Source organism: Molossus molossus, unplaced genomic scaffold (assembly GCF_014108415.1).
Source record: "Molossus molossus isolate mMolMol1 unplaced genomic scaffold, mMolMol1.p scaffold_m16_p_11, whole genome shotgun sequence".
Lineage (NCBI taxonomy): Eukaryota > Metazoa > Chordata > Mammalia > Chiroptera > Molossidae > Molossus > Molossus molossus.
Window position 1 is genome coordinate 10,428,027 of NW_023425346.1, and position 16,155 is coordinate 10,444,181.

Sequence of the window (16,155 nt, forward strand, 5' to 3'; positions counted from 1 at the left end):
CTCAACATGGCATCGGCATTCTTGGTTTCATCCGCAGACATATTGCCAGCCTTTTCCCTCGTGGTGTGATCTGGCACCCCCCACCTCCTCCCTCCTCTGCCACCATCACCGTCCTCACCAGATGTCCACGCCATGCTGCCGTGCCTCCGGATTCCCATCTGGTCTCTGGAACGCCACCAGACCCGCATTCGTCGTGGAAGACAGTGGCAAGAATCGCCTCGTCCCCAAGATCTTTCCTGACCCACCCTCCCAGCGCCACATGGCCAGTAGACTCGACTGTGCTCCCCTTTGGGTCCTCTCCACGTCTGGCCAGTCTGCCATAGCACTTCCCCCACACGTGGCCTTCATTTTTATGTCACCCTTCTGCACAAGATGGGGCTCTCCTTGAGTCTGGGGATCAAGTCCTACTCACTGTTGCTCCACTGCCTGGCACGTCTGTTTATTTATGTATGAACAGATGGATTCACTTTCCGGGCTGCATCAGATACGCTTCTACAAGTTGCTGGGTTTCTGGAATGTATGTGAAGAAATTCAGATACCAGCAGGAATGTCCAGATAACTCAGCTGTACCCACATTGCCTGACGAGGTGGTCGGGGCCTCGTGGCTAGGACCACGGTTCCTGCTGCCTTTATATCCTCCGGTGGCCTGACATGGCGCCGGATGGGCACTGCCTGTTTAAAATGTACTTGTTGACTTGAGCTGGCCGGGTGCTGGGGCTGGGACACAAAAGACAGAGAAAATGTGGTCCCTGCTGTTGAGGGCCTAACACACAAAAAGGAGAGACGGAAAGATCCTGTGAGGGAAAAGCCCCATTAAAACCAATTACTGAGACTTTCCTCAGAGGTCCCCGAAGATGCCTGCCGAGTTGCGTGACCCTGAGGAAGGTCTTCCTTCGCCACATGATTTGTTGCAGCAAAAATAAGGAAGGAATTTGGAAGCAGTTAAGGTCACTTTGTACCCAGTGGATGGCACTCTATCATGTTAAATAAATGTCGGCTGATAGCTATTGTGTCCCTCTTTTCAAATGGTCTTATGCATACTAGATGCTTTTATTACGTATGTGTTATATAGATGACTTGGATTTGACTAAATTTTTTATTTTTAAGAATTTAGTAAGAACATGCAACCAAATGTGTGTATCTTATTTGAGGCAACCTGAGAAAAATTCCAAGAGTACAGATGTTTCATGAGCACTGTGGTGTGCTTTTTTTGTGTATCAAGACCCTTATCTGATCCCCACAACTCTGGGGGTAGATATTATGCCTCCTCCTTACAGATGAGAAAACCAAAGCTCAGACACGTTAGTTTGTCTAAGGTCATTGCAGCCAACAGTACAGTGTAGGGTCAGAATTTTATAGTTATTTCACAGCCTACAGATATTCAAATCTAATTTTATTTGTGTGAAATTCTGGGTTAAATTTTTCAGAAAATTGTCAACCGTTAGCAAACACTTGTGGCATATTTCTTTCTTTTCTTTTTTTTTTTATCCTCACCCGAGGACATTTTTCCTTTTTTTTTTTTTGCTCAACATGAAAGGGACACATCGAGTGGCTGCCACCCGCACAACCGACCAGGGCTGGGGACAAACTGCAACCGAGGTACATGCCCTTAGCGGGAACCGAACCCGGGTCTCTCAGGACCGCAGGCCGACGCTCTAACCACTGAGCCAAACCGGCCAGGGCTATTTATTTCTTTTTATTTGTTATCCATGTACATGCATTTAAGTTCTAAACATGAAAATATTTTGTTGTTAGACTGCAGAACCAGAAAAGATGCGCAGCGTACAAAACAAGCAGAGGTGGATGTCCAGTATGTTCGGGCGGTAGCAGCAGGAGGGAGTCCGAACACCGTTTCAGGGTGGAGGTCATCGGACAATAAATACCTAGATCAAAATTACACAAACCTGCCCTGGCCAGTTTGGCTCAGCGGTTGGAGCATTCCACCAGGGGACCAAAGGGTCCGGCTGGATTCCGGTCAAGGGCATGTACCTTGGTTGTGGTTCATCCTGGCCCTGCTCCGGGTCGTGCAGGAGGCAACCAATCTGTGTGTCTCTTTCACATCCATGCTTCTTTCTCTCTCTCTCCCTCCCCCCCTCCCCCCACTCTATCTGAAAATAAGTGGAAATATATCCTCAGGTAAGGATTAAAAAACAACAAAAACAATTACACAAACCTAATGACCCCTGAGGGGAGTCTATGGGCACAATGACACAGTGGTTAGAGCAGAAGCCCTGGGTCCCTGTGACTCTAGGCAATTTACTTTGAGCCGACTTTTCTCATCGGTAAAGTTAGGCTAATGGTGCCTAGTGTGTGCGGTGCAGTCAGGATTAAATATCCGGATGTCTGTCCAGTGCTTGGCAAAGTGACTCAGCGACAGGCACTCAGCGCTCGTGGTCGCACGTGTGCTCACCCCTTCACGTGGGTCATCGAGCTGTGCTCTCCTGGTCTGGAGGTCGAGGTGGGAGGAACTGGACGTGGGTGCTGGGTAAGCGTGGAGGCTCCTTGGGACTCAGTGTGCCTAGGGAGACGAGGGCGTGGCTGAGAGGGAGCCGGAGCGTGGCCGTGGAAACCGATTCCGTGTCACCAGTGAGCACAGGACGGCCATTGCCCCGGGAAGCCCGCCCCGAGTGTCCGAGCTGTGCTCCCGAGGGGCTGCGGCCACGTCCTCGCCAGTCCAACAGGGCTTGTCCTCTCCACTTTCCGAGAAGTCTCAGTTGCCGACATTCAGTCCCATTGTCAAAACCCAATTTCTGACTTTGGGGTTTGATAATAGGCACCGAGAAGCGGAAAACTCTCCAATCTCAGTCTTCAAGGTGGTGACATAGAAACAGGACCAGGAACCACGAAGGGAGAGGGTGGGAAGAAGAGTGCAAGGGCGAGGGGAAGGGGGGGGGTTGAGGCCGGTGGGAGCGGGCGGTGGGAGCGGGCGGTGGGAGCGGGCGGTGGGAGCGGGCGGTGGGAGCGGGCCGTGGGAGAGGGCGGTGGGAGAGGGCGGTGGGAGAGGGCGGTGGGAGCCGGCGGTGGGAGCGGGCGGTGGGAGCGGGCGGTGGGAGCGGGCGGTGGGAGCGGGCCGTGGGAGAGGGCGGTGGGAGAGGGCGGTGGGAGCCGGCCGTGGGAGCCGGCCGTGGGAGAGGGCCGTGGGAGCCGGCCGTGGGAGCCGGCCGTGGGAGCGGGCCGTGGGAGAGGGCCGTGGGAGCGGGCCGTGGGAGCGGGCCGTGGGAGCGGGCGGTGGGAGAGGGCGGTGGGAGCGGGCCGTGGGAGAGGGCCGTGGGAGAGGGCCGTGGGAGAGGGCGGTGGGAGAGGGCGGTGGGAGCGGGCGGTGGGAGAGGGCCGTGGGAGAGGGCCGTGGGAGCGGGCGGTGGGAGCGGGCGGTGGGTGTGGGCGGTGGGAGAGGGCGGTGGGAGCGGGCGGTGGAGAGGGCGGTGGGAGCGGGCGTGGGAGCGGGCCTGGGAGCGGGGCCGTGGGAGCGGGCCGTGGAGCGGGCGGGGGGTGGGATGCGGGCGTGGGAGCGGGCGGTGGGAGCGGGCCGTGGGAGCGGGCCGTGGGAGCGGGCGGTGGGAGCGGGCCGTGGGAGCGGGCGGTGGGAGCGGGCGGTGGGAGCGGGCGGTGGGAGCGGGCGGTGGGAGCGGGCCGTGGGAGCGGGCCGTGGGAGCGGGCGGTGGGAGCGGGCGGTGGGAGCGGGCGGTGGGAGCGGGCCGTGGGAGTCGGCCGTGGGAGAGGGCCGTGGGAGCGGGCGGTGGGAGCGGGCGGTGGGAGCGGGCGGTGGGAGAGGGCGGTGGGAGCGGGCCGTGGGAGCCGGCCGTGGGAGAGGGCCGTGGGAGCGGGCCGTGGGAGCCGGCGGTGAGAGAGGGCTGCGCATCGGTTCGGGCTGGCACTTCACGTAGACTGCAGACTGGGAGGGAGCAGGCCGCTGAGGCCGCTGACTGCTCACCTCGGTGTGCCTCCTTGTCCCCCCCTTGCCCATGCCACTGGTGCCGCCGCTGGCATCCAGCCAGAGCCGCCAGGGAGATGGTCACCAGCACCTCTCAGGAACCCTGGGCCTCCCACCAAGGACCCTGGGGGAGCGTCCTGGGTTGGGAGGGGCTGGGAGGGGCTGGGAGGGGCTGGGAGGGGCTGGGAGGGGCTGGGAGGGGCTGGGAGGGGCTGGGAGGGGCTGGAAGGGCCGGCCCAGGGCGCAGCGCTGCCGACTGTTCAGGCCTGACCTAGGTGGCCGCTCTCAGCGCCTCCTGGCTCCTCCCGGAACAACGCGGCAGAACCACAGAGGGGACTCTTTCCCAGGGACTCTTTCCCAGGGACTCTTTCCCAGGGACTCTTTCCCAGGGACTCAGAAGAATTCCCCCCAGGCAAGGACGTCCTACCTCAGCCTTGAGGCTTTATAGCGAAATGAGTGTTTTGTACTTCTGGGCCACAAGCTTTCACCCTGTTCCCCGTTTTATCACATACCCTTCAGTAGTATGAAATTTGGATTATTTTTAATCTTCCCTTCCCATTTCTGCTGTTCTGCTGTTGAGCTGATTATGCAGAACTGTGTGTTGATGTCTCTGTGGCACGTGTCCCCAGGGCCGAGCTCTGCCTTCTGAACATCACCCTACTCCTCGCATGGAGGGGTGCGCTCCCCATCCATCAGGGCCTATGGAGAAGGACACTTGATGGGGGCGATTGTAACCTGGCCACACCAAACTGGAGGCTCAGAGGCGCCAACACCCTAAGTCTATTGCCCACCTCTCTAGCCACCCCCTCAGATGACCCAGTGGTTAGAAAATTATACATGAAAATCAGGCCCGCTCTGCCCACAAGAGAGAGTAGAAGAAAGTGGCTGAGGGTTGTCGCCTGGAGTCACCTGCTGGGAAGTGCCGAGTCACCTGAGAGGAAGGACAGAGAGGAAGCTTGGTGAGTGGCAGTCCCACCAGCAGAACCTCGTGCAATGACACTTCAGTTCAAAGTGAGCACGGTCTCTGGGTCGGCGCCCACCTCAGTGTAAGAGATTCCGCTCTCAGCGCAGGGGTGTCGGGGATAAGGGTCGACAGGAATGCCAGGCTTTGTTATTTATTTATATGTGCTGCTGGGACCTCTCACTTCTCCAGCTTTTTACATCTTGAGGGCCGTTGCGGAACTTTCCAAAGCGTATGCTCTCAGTGGCCTGGGAATGGTTCCAGGTGGTAGCACCGTGAGAGGTTCACTTCTCCTGCGGGCCTTCTGGCCGGCGGAGGCGCCTCAGCTCGCTGTCGCCCTGTCTTCTGGGTTTCCTGAGCTCCGTTCCCTCCTCTCCTTTACACGGTAAAGAGAGACCAGGGCTGCTCCACCACGCATTTTAGCCGGCAAGTAATAGCTAGAATTTAATGACACCATTTTGTTTGTATTTATTTTATGGTTTTATTTGTTTTAAGATTTTTATGGCAGGTAATTCTGGTTTTCCGTTTACATTAAGGGTGTTTGTTTAGCAAACATGTCACACTTACTCTGTGGAAGGTCTGTTTCAAGCACTTTGCAAAGAGAAACTTCTATGATTCTCATAACCTATTATGAACCTCTGTGACAAGGGTTATGATTGTCCTCTTTCATAGATGGGGAAACTGAGGCAGGAGGGGTTAAATCAGGTTAGAAAGCCGTGGAATCAGTGTTGAAACCCTGGCCATTTGGCTCCAGACCTTGTTCTTAACCTCCGAGCCCTGCTGCCTCTCCTCAAGGAACACTTTAAAAATTAATGTATTCAAGGGAAAAAGTGGGTTGATTTGAGGAAAACCTTGATATAAAGAAAACAGGTTCACCCTGGCCAGTTTGGCTCAGCGGTTAGAGCGTCGGCCTTTGGTCCAGAGAGAACCCGGTTCGGTTCCCGCACATACCTTGGTTGCAGTTTTTCCCCGGCCCTGGTTGGGTCGTGTGGGTGGCAACCACTCGATGTGTCCCTTTCACATTGATGTTTCTCTTTCTCTCTCTTTCTCTCTCTCTCCCCCTCCCACTCTATCTGAACAAAAAATGTCCTCGGGTGAGGATAAAAAAAAAGAAAAAGAAAACAGGTTCATGTGCTATTTGGAAAGGGCAGGAATTGTGAAGGTGAACTAAAATGAGGGTGGTTGGCTGCTACCCTGGCCTACAGAATGAATAAGTGACTCTAGCTGATTAAGTGTTTGACCTTGAACACAGCATACTTCACTCAGAGGATCCCTGGAACTTCAGATAAAACTTCTTACAGGTTGATTCTATAGTAGAGGCATCTTTCAGGATTAGTTGTATTTGTAATCATATGTCCATACACACATACACACGCACACACACACACACACTGCTGTTTTGCGCAAGTCTATACCAGGGGTGGAGCTACACAGAGTTATCATTAATTACCATGTATTATCTTCTTTAACCCGCATTATCTCTTTTATTTTTCACCATAGCCTATGTGGTGGTTTTCATCCCCACCCTGGGTGAGGAAGCTGAGCCCAGATAAGCTGTGGAACTTGTCCAGGGCCACTGTGCTGCCCGGGGAGCAGCCCAGGCCGCTCCTGAACCCAGCCAAGGTCTTGACCATGGCGTCGCATGGTTGGTGATGTGTCATTGAAAGTGAGTTCAATCTTCCTACATTCTCTGTCAAGAAAGAGTGTTGGGTCTCAACATGACTCTGGACCACAGTTCTCAGACTCTCAGATTTAAATAAATAAATCTTAGAGATTGATTTGGATTTGCCAGCTCTTTTTTATTTTATTATAATCCTCACCTGAGGACATTTTTCTATTTATCATCAGACAAAGTGGGAGGGAGAGAGAGAGGGAGAGGAAAGGAGAGAGAGAGAAACATGTGAGAGGGACACATCGACTAATTGCCTCCTGCACAACCCAACCAGGGCCAGGGACCAACTGTAACCGAGATACGTGCCCTTGACTCATAGAGGCATCTTTCAGGAATAGTTGTATTTGTAATCATATGTACACACACACACACACACACACACACACATTGCTGTTTTGAGCAAGTTTATACCAGGGGTGGAGCTACACAGAATTATCAGTGTATCGAACTTGTGACGCATTGGTCCAAGGGCTGACGCTCCAACCATTGAGCCAAACTGCCCAGGGCTGGATGTGCCAGCTCTTTGTTTCACCAAGTAAGGGCATTAAAAACAAATCCAGCCCTGGCCGGGTAGCTTGGTTTGTTAGAGCTTCGTCCTGATATGCCGCCAAGGTTTTGGTTTGATCCCAGTCGGGGCACATATGAGAATCAACCAATGGATGCATAAATAAGTGGAACAACAAATTGATGTTTCTCTCTCTCTCTCTTCCTCTCTTGAAATGAATCAATTTAAAGAGTAAACAAACAATTCCATACTTTCCAAAATTAGTAACAAAGTCCAACAAAGGTCTGTCATCACTGGTAATACTGAAAGGAAAGGAGATCCTAACAGAAATGTGAGGAGGACATAAACTCGGAATAATCTGTGTGTGCGTGCATGTGTGTGTGTGTGTGTGCGCGTGCATGTGTGCATGTGTGCGCGTGCATGTGTGTGCGTGTGTGTGCATGTGTGTGTGCGCGTGTATGTGTGTATGCTTGTGTGTGTGTGCGTGCATGTGTGTGTGTGTGCATGTATGTATATATATGTACATTACATTTTTAAGAAAAATTAAACTTTTTAATGGAACTGAATTGGCCGTGCTGGGAGCCACTCTCTTTTAGAGCCTGTCTGCGGTCTCCTCTTAGCTACTTAATTACCTTAATTTTAAAATGACCTTCTTCAGCCCGGCCAGTGTGGCTCAGTGGTTGAGCATCGACCCATGCACGGTGAGGTTGCCGGTTTGACTCCGGGTCAGGGCACATGCCCAGGTTGTGGGCCCCATTCCCAGTGGGGGGCATGCAGGAGGCACCCACTTGATATTCTCTCTCACTGTTTCTATCTCTCTCTCCCTCTCCCTTCCTCTCTCTCTAAAATCAATAAAGGAAAAATGAATAAATAAAATGACCTTCTTCAGCGGATACCAAGAAGGTCTCCCTCAGGTGTCCTGAAACTGATTGTTCCGATTGTGGATTCCCCTGGCTCTTACTTCCTGCAGATTTTGTAAAGCTCTCTCACGGTCCACACGGTCTGCAGTGACTGCGTCCCAGGAGGCCGCGAGCTCCAGAGGGAAGCGGCGGCGGGGTCTCCCTGCTCTGCCTGAACCCCGCACAGTGCCTGCGCACAGGGCACTCAGTCACTATTGTCAAGAGATTGAACAAATGGTTGATAAATGGGAGAAACACGTCTAATTTTTAAATTCTTTGCATGCAGAGCTGATATATTCTTAATATAAAAGCGTATTTGTAAATTGTGAAACACAATTATGAAAAGTACACTTAACCTGCCACGCAATTCACGCGAGAGCTTGTGCACCTGCCCTAGCCCACCCTCATTGCTTCTCCCGAAATAAAAACCATCCTGAACTTTGGGTTTATCACTGCCTTACTTTTTGAAAGTGTGGTTTTAAAAATTACAAACGTACATGTTGCATCCTAAATTTTCTGTGTACCATCCTTGATTCCTTCAAATAATTTTTAAAAGCACATATGTATGGCCCTGGCTGGTTTGGCTCAGTGGTTAGAACATCAGCCCCTGGACCAGAGAGACCCTGGTTCAGTTCCCGCTAAGGGCATGTAATGTACTTGGGTTGCAGTTTGTCTCGGCCCCAGTTGGGGTTGTGTGGGTGGCAGCCAGTCAATGTTTCTCTCTCTCTCTTCCTTCCGCTCTCCCTCCCGCTCTATCTGCAAAAAGGTCCTCTGGTGGAGAATAAAAAAAAGCACTTACGTATGTATCCCTAAACAATGTAGTGTTTTTTTCCTCTTTGTTTCTGATGTTTAAAGAAACGGTACCATACAGCTAACTGTTTTTTGCTACTTGCTCTTTTCACTCCATATTATGTTTCTAAGTTTTACTGAAGCAATAGGTTTATTTTCATTTCTGAATGATAATGGGTTGCTTCCACTTTGGGCAATTATGAATACTACTAAGAACATTCTCTTTTTTTTAAAAAAAGTAGTTGGAGCCCTGGCCAGTTTGGCTCAGCAGTAAGAGTGTCGAATTACAGACTTAAGGGTCATGGGTTAGATTCCTGGTCAAGGGCACAGGTTCCTGGGTTGCAGGTTTGATCCCTAGCCCTAGGGTCATGCAGGAAGCAACCAATCGCTGTCTCTCTCACACATTGATGTTTCTCTCTCTCTCTCTCTCTCTCTCCCCCACCGCTCCCTTTTTCCCTTCCACTCTCAATAAAAAAATATCCTTGGGTGAGGATTAACAACAACAACAACAAAATTAGTTGGAGGGAGTCAATGGGGAAAAAGGGGGGACATCTGTAATACATTCAACAATAAAAAAATTAAAATAACACAATTGGTTGGTAGTTAGGCGCGCGCGCACGCGCACACACACACACACACAGCATAAAACCAAATGTAACGTTAATGAGTGCAAAGTGACGGCCTTTGAACGTGCCTATGAAAAGGAGACTGACGCTGGCGCCCCCAGCCTGCCTGCTTTCCCCACACTCAGTGCTGTCCGCTCCCGCCCAGCTGGTGTGCTAACCACCGCCTCGCTGCCCTTTGCCCAGCGTCACCCATTCCTAAACCCTGCCGCTTAGCTTTGCCCGTTTTTACTTTTCTTCTTCTGAATGTTTGTTAGAGCTCTAATCTGTAGGCTCCCATTCCATCTCTCCTCCTTCCTCCTGCCAATTTGAAATATTGGTGATGGTTTTCATCTCCGGGTTTCGATGGCATGCTTTATGGTCTGCAGGGGTGTTATTTTGATCCTTATTTTTCTTTAAATAATGATACAAGGTTTGCCTTCAACCCTTTTCTGTTACTTATACTTAATAATACTAGGTTTCCTAACTGTTAGAAAGGAGGTATTGAAAGGGGCGGGAGAGAATAATAGAATAGAGACCTGATCATGGTGGGATGCTAGCCATAGTTATAAGAAATGTTAATCATCCTTGCTCTATAATTGTTTTGTTCTGCTTAAAGAAAACCCATTGTGACCTGGCTGGGAGCTGTATGCCCTGGGAGTTTACCTCGGGAATGTTGTCCATACTCCTCACCCGAGAACAAGGGGGAACTGCTTGACATCATGGAGAGATTGATGGTCTGGTTATCCGAGTACTGGAACCTGGAGGCACCCACTTCAACACCTTTGCCATCCCCCAGCCCACAGTCCTTCCCCATGATTGTAATCACCTGTAACCACTTTACCCATTTTTGTTCTTTTTGCCTAACTGCCTTTTCTCACGTAGCCTTTGTCTTTCTACCCTGTAAAAATGGTTGGCGAGCGAGGGGTGGGGGGCAGAGCAGATTTTACAGGCTGACCTGGCTGCTCTCTCATAGCGCCAGCATTACTGGAATGCATACTTAATATGTTTCAAACTTGTCACTGTTTAATTGGTTCAAGTAATGACAGACAATGCAGACCTCTTTGTTTTCCAGTTTCAGTATAATTTCAGAGCTTCAGAGCACTCTCTTCTGGTGTTTTTGTTAACGTCTCGTGGGGTTTGTCCAGGATGGGAGCCTGGCTGGTGAGTTCAAAAGATTCTTAGGGAACTTCCGGTCAGGACGGCGGGTAGGTAAACGCGGTATCTGTCCTCCCACAACCGCATCAAAGTTACAGCTAAACTACAGAACAACCATCATTCAAAACCACCGGAAATCAAGTTGAATGGAAGTCCTACTACTACGGAATTAAAGCAGCAGCCACATGGAGACTGGTAGGAGGGGCGGAGGGGCTGGTCCCACATCCACGTGTGGCGGATAAAATCAGGAGGACGCCTCGGCTGGGAAGGTCCTCCCTGAGGACTGAGGGGTCCCCATCTCACACCAGGTGCCCCGCTCAGGGTTCCAGTGTCAGGAAAAGAATCTCCATAACTTCTGGCTGGAAAAACCAGCGGGAACTGAGGCTCAGGGAGGCTGAAGAGGCTGGAGCCCCAGGCAGCTCCTTAAAGGGCCCGCGCACGCCCTGGCCGGTTTGGCTCAGCGGTTGGAGCATCGGCCTGCGGTACAGAGAGACCCAGTTCGGTTCCCGCTAAGGGCACGTACCTCGGTTGCAGTTTGTCCCCGGCCCTGGTTGGTCGTGCGGGTGGCAGCCACTTGATGTGTCCCTTCACATCGATGTTTCTCTCTCTCTCTCTCTCTTCCTCTCTCTCCCTCCCGCTCTATCTGAACAAAAAATGTCCTCGAGTGAGGATTAAAAAAAAAAAAAAAAAAAAGAAGGGCCTGCGCACGGACTTATCGGACTCACTCCCTCTAAGCTTGGAGGGGAGGCAGCTCGAGGGGCACCAGAGACATACAGGGAAGAACTGAGCTGTTTGGCACTGGAGCAAGGGCACGTTTCTCTGGGACAAACGTGCTGTCAGAGGCCTTTGTTCCTTTGGTGAGCCCTTCCCTGGGGTGGCAGATGCTGCCATATCTGGGACTCCAGCAACCTGGCTCCACTGGTTGTCCCACCCTAGTGATTCCTTGAGGCCCCGCCCCAACTTTCAGGCCCCACCCAACTTTCAGGCCCACCCAAGCTGTTGCCAGTTGCTTCACCATAGGATTGGCCTGTCTTGGATCCTGCTTCAGGTTTTCCTAAATTATTTCAAACAAGCAGAATCTGGTTTCAGCTAGCCTCATACTTCTCATTAAGTAATACATAGAAACAAACACAGGGAGGCAGCCAAATGAGAAGACAAAGAAACAGGTCCCAAATGTAAGAACAGAACAAAACCCCAGGAAAAGAACTAAGCGAAATGGACATAAGCAACCTAACAGATGCTGAGTTCAAAATACTGCTTATAAGGATGTTCAGTGAACTTAGTGAGAACCTCAGTGAACTGTGAGGGCCTCAGGAGCATAAAAAAGGACCAGTCAGAAATGAAGGATGCACAGTCAGAAATGAAGGAGGCACTAACTGAAATAAAGAATAATTTACACAGATTCAATAGTAAAGTAGGTAAAGCCAAGAAGCAAACCATTGATTTGGAATATAAGGAAGCAAAAAACACCCAATCAGAACAGCAAAAAGAAAAAAGAATCCAAAAAGTGAGGATAGTGTAAGGAGCCTCAGGGACAACTTCAAGCATGCCAACATTCGCATCTTGGGGGTGCCAGAAGGAGAAGAGCGAGAACAAGAAATCAAAAACCCATTTGAAACAATAATAGCAGAAAACTTCCCTAACTTGGTGAAGGAAACAGATATACACATCCAGGAAGCACATAGAGTCCCAAACAAGGTGAACCCAAAGAGGCCCACACCAAGACACATCATCATCAAAATGCAAAATGTTCCAGACAAAGAGAATCTTAAAAGCAGCAAGAGAAAAGCAGTTAGTTACCTACCAGGGGGTTCCCATAAGGCTGTCAGCTGATTTCTCAAAAGAAACTTTGCAGGCCAGAAGGGAGTGGCAAGAAATATTCAGAGTGATGAAAAGCAAAAACCTACAACCAAGATTACTCTATCCTGCAAAGCTGTCATTTAGAATCGATGGCCATATAAAGAGTTTCCCAGACAAGGAAAAGCTAAAGGAGTTCATCACCACCAAACTATTATTATATAAAATGTTGAAGGGTCTTCTTGAAGAAAAAGATAAAAAATATGAACAAACAAAATGGCAATGAATACATAGCTATCAACAATTGAATCTACAAACAAAATGAACAGGCAGAACAGAAACATTCTCATAGATACAGAGAACATGTTCTTGGTTGCCAGATGTGAGGGGGTTGGGGGAATGGGTGAAAAAGGTGAAGGGATTAAGAAGTACAAATTGGTTGCTAGACTGACAAACCTCAAAGGGAAGGGGGTTGGGGGGTGAGAGGAGATAAGTCAAATAATTTATATGTATAACCAATGGACACAGACAACAGTGTGGGAAAAGGCAGGAGGAGGGCGGGAGTGGGAGGAGGGGGTCAATGAGGGAAAAATGAGGAACATCTGTAATACATTTAACAATAAAGATAAAAACAAAAAAAACACAAACATTTCTTAGGCCCTGTCTTCTCTGGCCCCTTCAGACACTGCCCCTTGTCCTCACCAGTTCAGGGAGTAATCAGATCCCCGCTGTGTCAGGGCCCCTTCAAGTGTCGGCCTGCTGGCTTGACCCTGACTCCTGCTGGCTGTTTGAAATTCTTAGGTCCGTCAGGTAGACTGTTGCTTCCTTCTGCTCCCCCGGTACCGTTGTTGTGTCTTGTGGGTGTTGCTGGATCTGGGTTGTCTACTTTGTCATAGTTGTTGCTCCTGGGTTTTAGTTTTGTAGTCCTGTCTGCTCTGTGTATTTTTATGGGGGATTTAGAGAGATGAAACAATTATTCCACAGATATTTTTATAAAAGTGTACTGTTGCACACCTACAAGAATTTTTCTAAGTATACCTAGGGGCAAAATTACAGGATCTTAGGACAAATGCTGAACATTATGAGATAGTGCTAAACAGTTTTCTAAAATTGTTACATTGCCCGGCTGGTGTGGCTCAGTGGATTGAGCGTCATCCCATAGACTGAGAGGTCCCGGTTCAATTCCTGGTCAGGGCACATGCCCGGGTTGCAGGCTCCATCTTTGGCAGGGGGCATGCAGGCGGCAACTGATCGATGTTTCTCTCTCACATCAATGTTTCTATCACTTTCTTCCTTCTTCTCTCTCTAAAATAATCAATAAAAACATTCATAAATAAATAAAATTATTACATCAAGTTATACTTTCATTGGCAGAATATGAAAGTCCCCATGATCCGCATTCTTGCCAATACTTGGGATTGTTAGAGTTCTTTAATTTTCCATATCTGCTGGGTGGAAATGGTTGTTTTTGTTGTCTTCATTTGCATTTTCTTAAATACTAATGAGGTTAAACATTTTTTTAATGTTTATTTTTCCCCATCTATTTTTCCTATGAATTGCCTGTTCATCCAGTTTTTTTCAGGTTGTCATTTTTTAAAAGTTCTCCCAAAATAGATTTCTCTGTTTTTATTTCACATTATTTATGGTGCCTTTCAATAACAAGAGTTCTTAATATTTTTTCCTGAGGTAAAATTCATATTAATTAAAATTCACCATTTTAACATGTATAATTCAGTGGCTTTAAAATGTTTAATACAGTTGAATATATCATGTTCTATTATGCTTACTTAATACTTTGTGTCTTGTTTAAGAATCTCTCTGCCCCTTTGTCATAGAGGTGTTCTATACTTTCTCCTGCAAGTGTTCATGTTTTGCCTTTGAAACTTGAGCCTTTGTCTGGAATTGTTTTCAGTAAATAGTGTGGGTGGGATTCATTTCCTCCCATGTGTAAACCTGCTATCCAGGCACCAGTTATGGACTGTGATCCCCTTCTCTGCAGTGTCTGCAACGCCACCTCTGTTGTACATGCCATTGGCTCTAAGAAGCCATCTATGTAAGAAGTAACATTATTTTGGTGCAGTTACAAAAAAAAATTACTGTCAATTAAAAAATGACACAATGCTTTCTTATCACTTAACATTTATATTTATTTGAACAGCATTTTTATCATATGTCAGTCTTATGAATCCACATAAGGAAAATATTCGTGAATTAAATTAAAATTCACCATTAAGGTATTCCTATAATTTCTTCATATTACTTCTGAATCCCTTTCTTTTCACTGAGGTACAATTTGCATACTATAAAACTTACTTCTTAAAGGGTACAATCTAGTGGTCTTTAGCACATTATGAGTGTGACCACATTATTGTGTGACCATCACTAATATCTAATTCCAGAGCATTGTCATTACCCCAAAAAGAAACTTCATACCTATTAAGCCATCATTCCCCATTCCCACTCCCCTCAGCCATGGCAACCATGAATCTGCTTTCTGTCTATGGATTTGCCTTTTCAGGACATTTGATATAAAAAGAATCATGCAATATGTGTTCTTTGTGTCTGGCTTCTTTCACTCAGTGCAATGTTTCTAAGGTTCATCCATGTTGTATCATTTATAAATATTTTATTCCTTTTATGGCTGAATAATATTCATCGTATGGATGTATCACATTTTGTTTATTCAGTCATCAGTTGATAGGCATTTGGGTGATTTTTACTCTTCTGCTAATATGAATAATGCTGCTATGAACATTCGTGTACATGTTTCTATATGAGCCTATGTTTTCAGTGCTGTTGAGTATATACCTAGGAGTGGATTTGCTGGTTCATATGTTTAACTTTTTGAGGTACTGCCAAATTGTTTTTTAAAGTGGCTGCACCATTTTACATTCTAGCAACATATGAGGGCTCCAGTTTCTTCACATCTTTGCCAATGCTTGATTATGTTCCTTTGATGATAGCCTTCCTAGTGGGTGCGAAATGGTACCTCATTTTGATTTTGATTTGTATTTCCCTAATAGCTAATCATGTTGAGCATCTTTTCATGTGCTTCTTGAATAACTGCATATCATTTTTGGATATATGTCTAGTCAGATCTATTGTCCATTAAAAAATTGGGTTATTTATCTTTGTTTTTTTGGGTTGTAAGAGTTCTTTATATATTCTGGATACAAATTCATCATCAGATAAATGATTTGCAAATATTTCCTCCCATTCTGTGGGCTGTCTTTTCATTTCTTGGTGGTGTCCTTTGGAGCACAAAAGCTTTTAATTTTGATGAAGTTCAATTCCTGTATTTTGTCTTTTGTTGCTTGTGTTTCATATGCACGTACATGGCCACAACGATTCACATCTAGGCTCTGTTCTAAGAGTTTTGTAGTTTTAGCTTTTACAGTTAGGTCTTTGATCCACTTGAGTTAATTTTTATTTATGGTGTGAGGTAGAGGTCTAACTTCTTTCTTTTGCATGTGACTATATAGTTGTTCCAGCACCATTCTTTCACCATTCATTTGGCATCTTTGCTGAAAATCATTTGAATTGACCATAGGACTATGGATTGATTTCTAGACTCTAAATTCTGTTCCATTGATTTATATGTCTATTTTTATTGCCAGTCTTATTTACTATAGCTTTGTAGTAAATTTTAACATTGGGAAGTGCAAGTCCTCCAACATCGTTTTTTTTTTTTTTAAATTTGTTTTTGTTACAGATGTTTCTCCTTTTTGCCCCATCCCCAGCTTTGTAGTCTATGTCCATTGGTCATGCATACATGCATATAAGTTTTGTGGTTTATCTCTTCCCCCCCACCCCCCCACCTCTGAGTTTTGTCAGTCTGTAT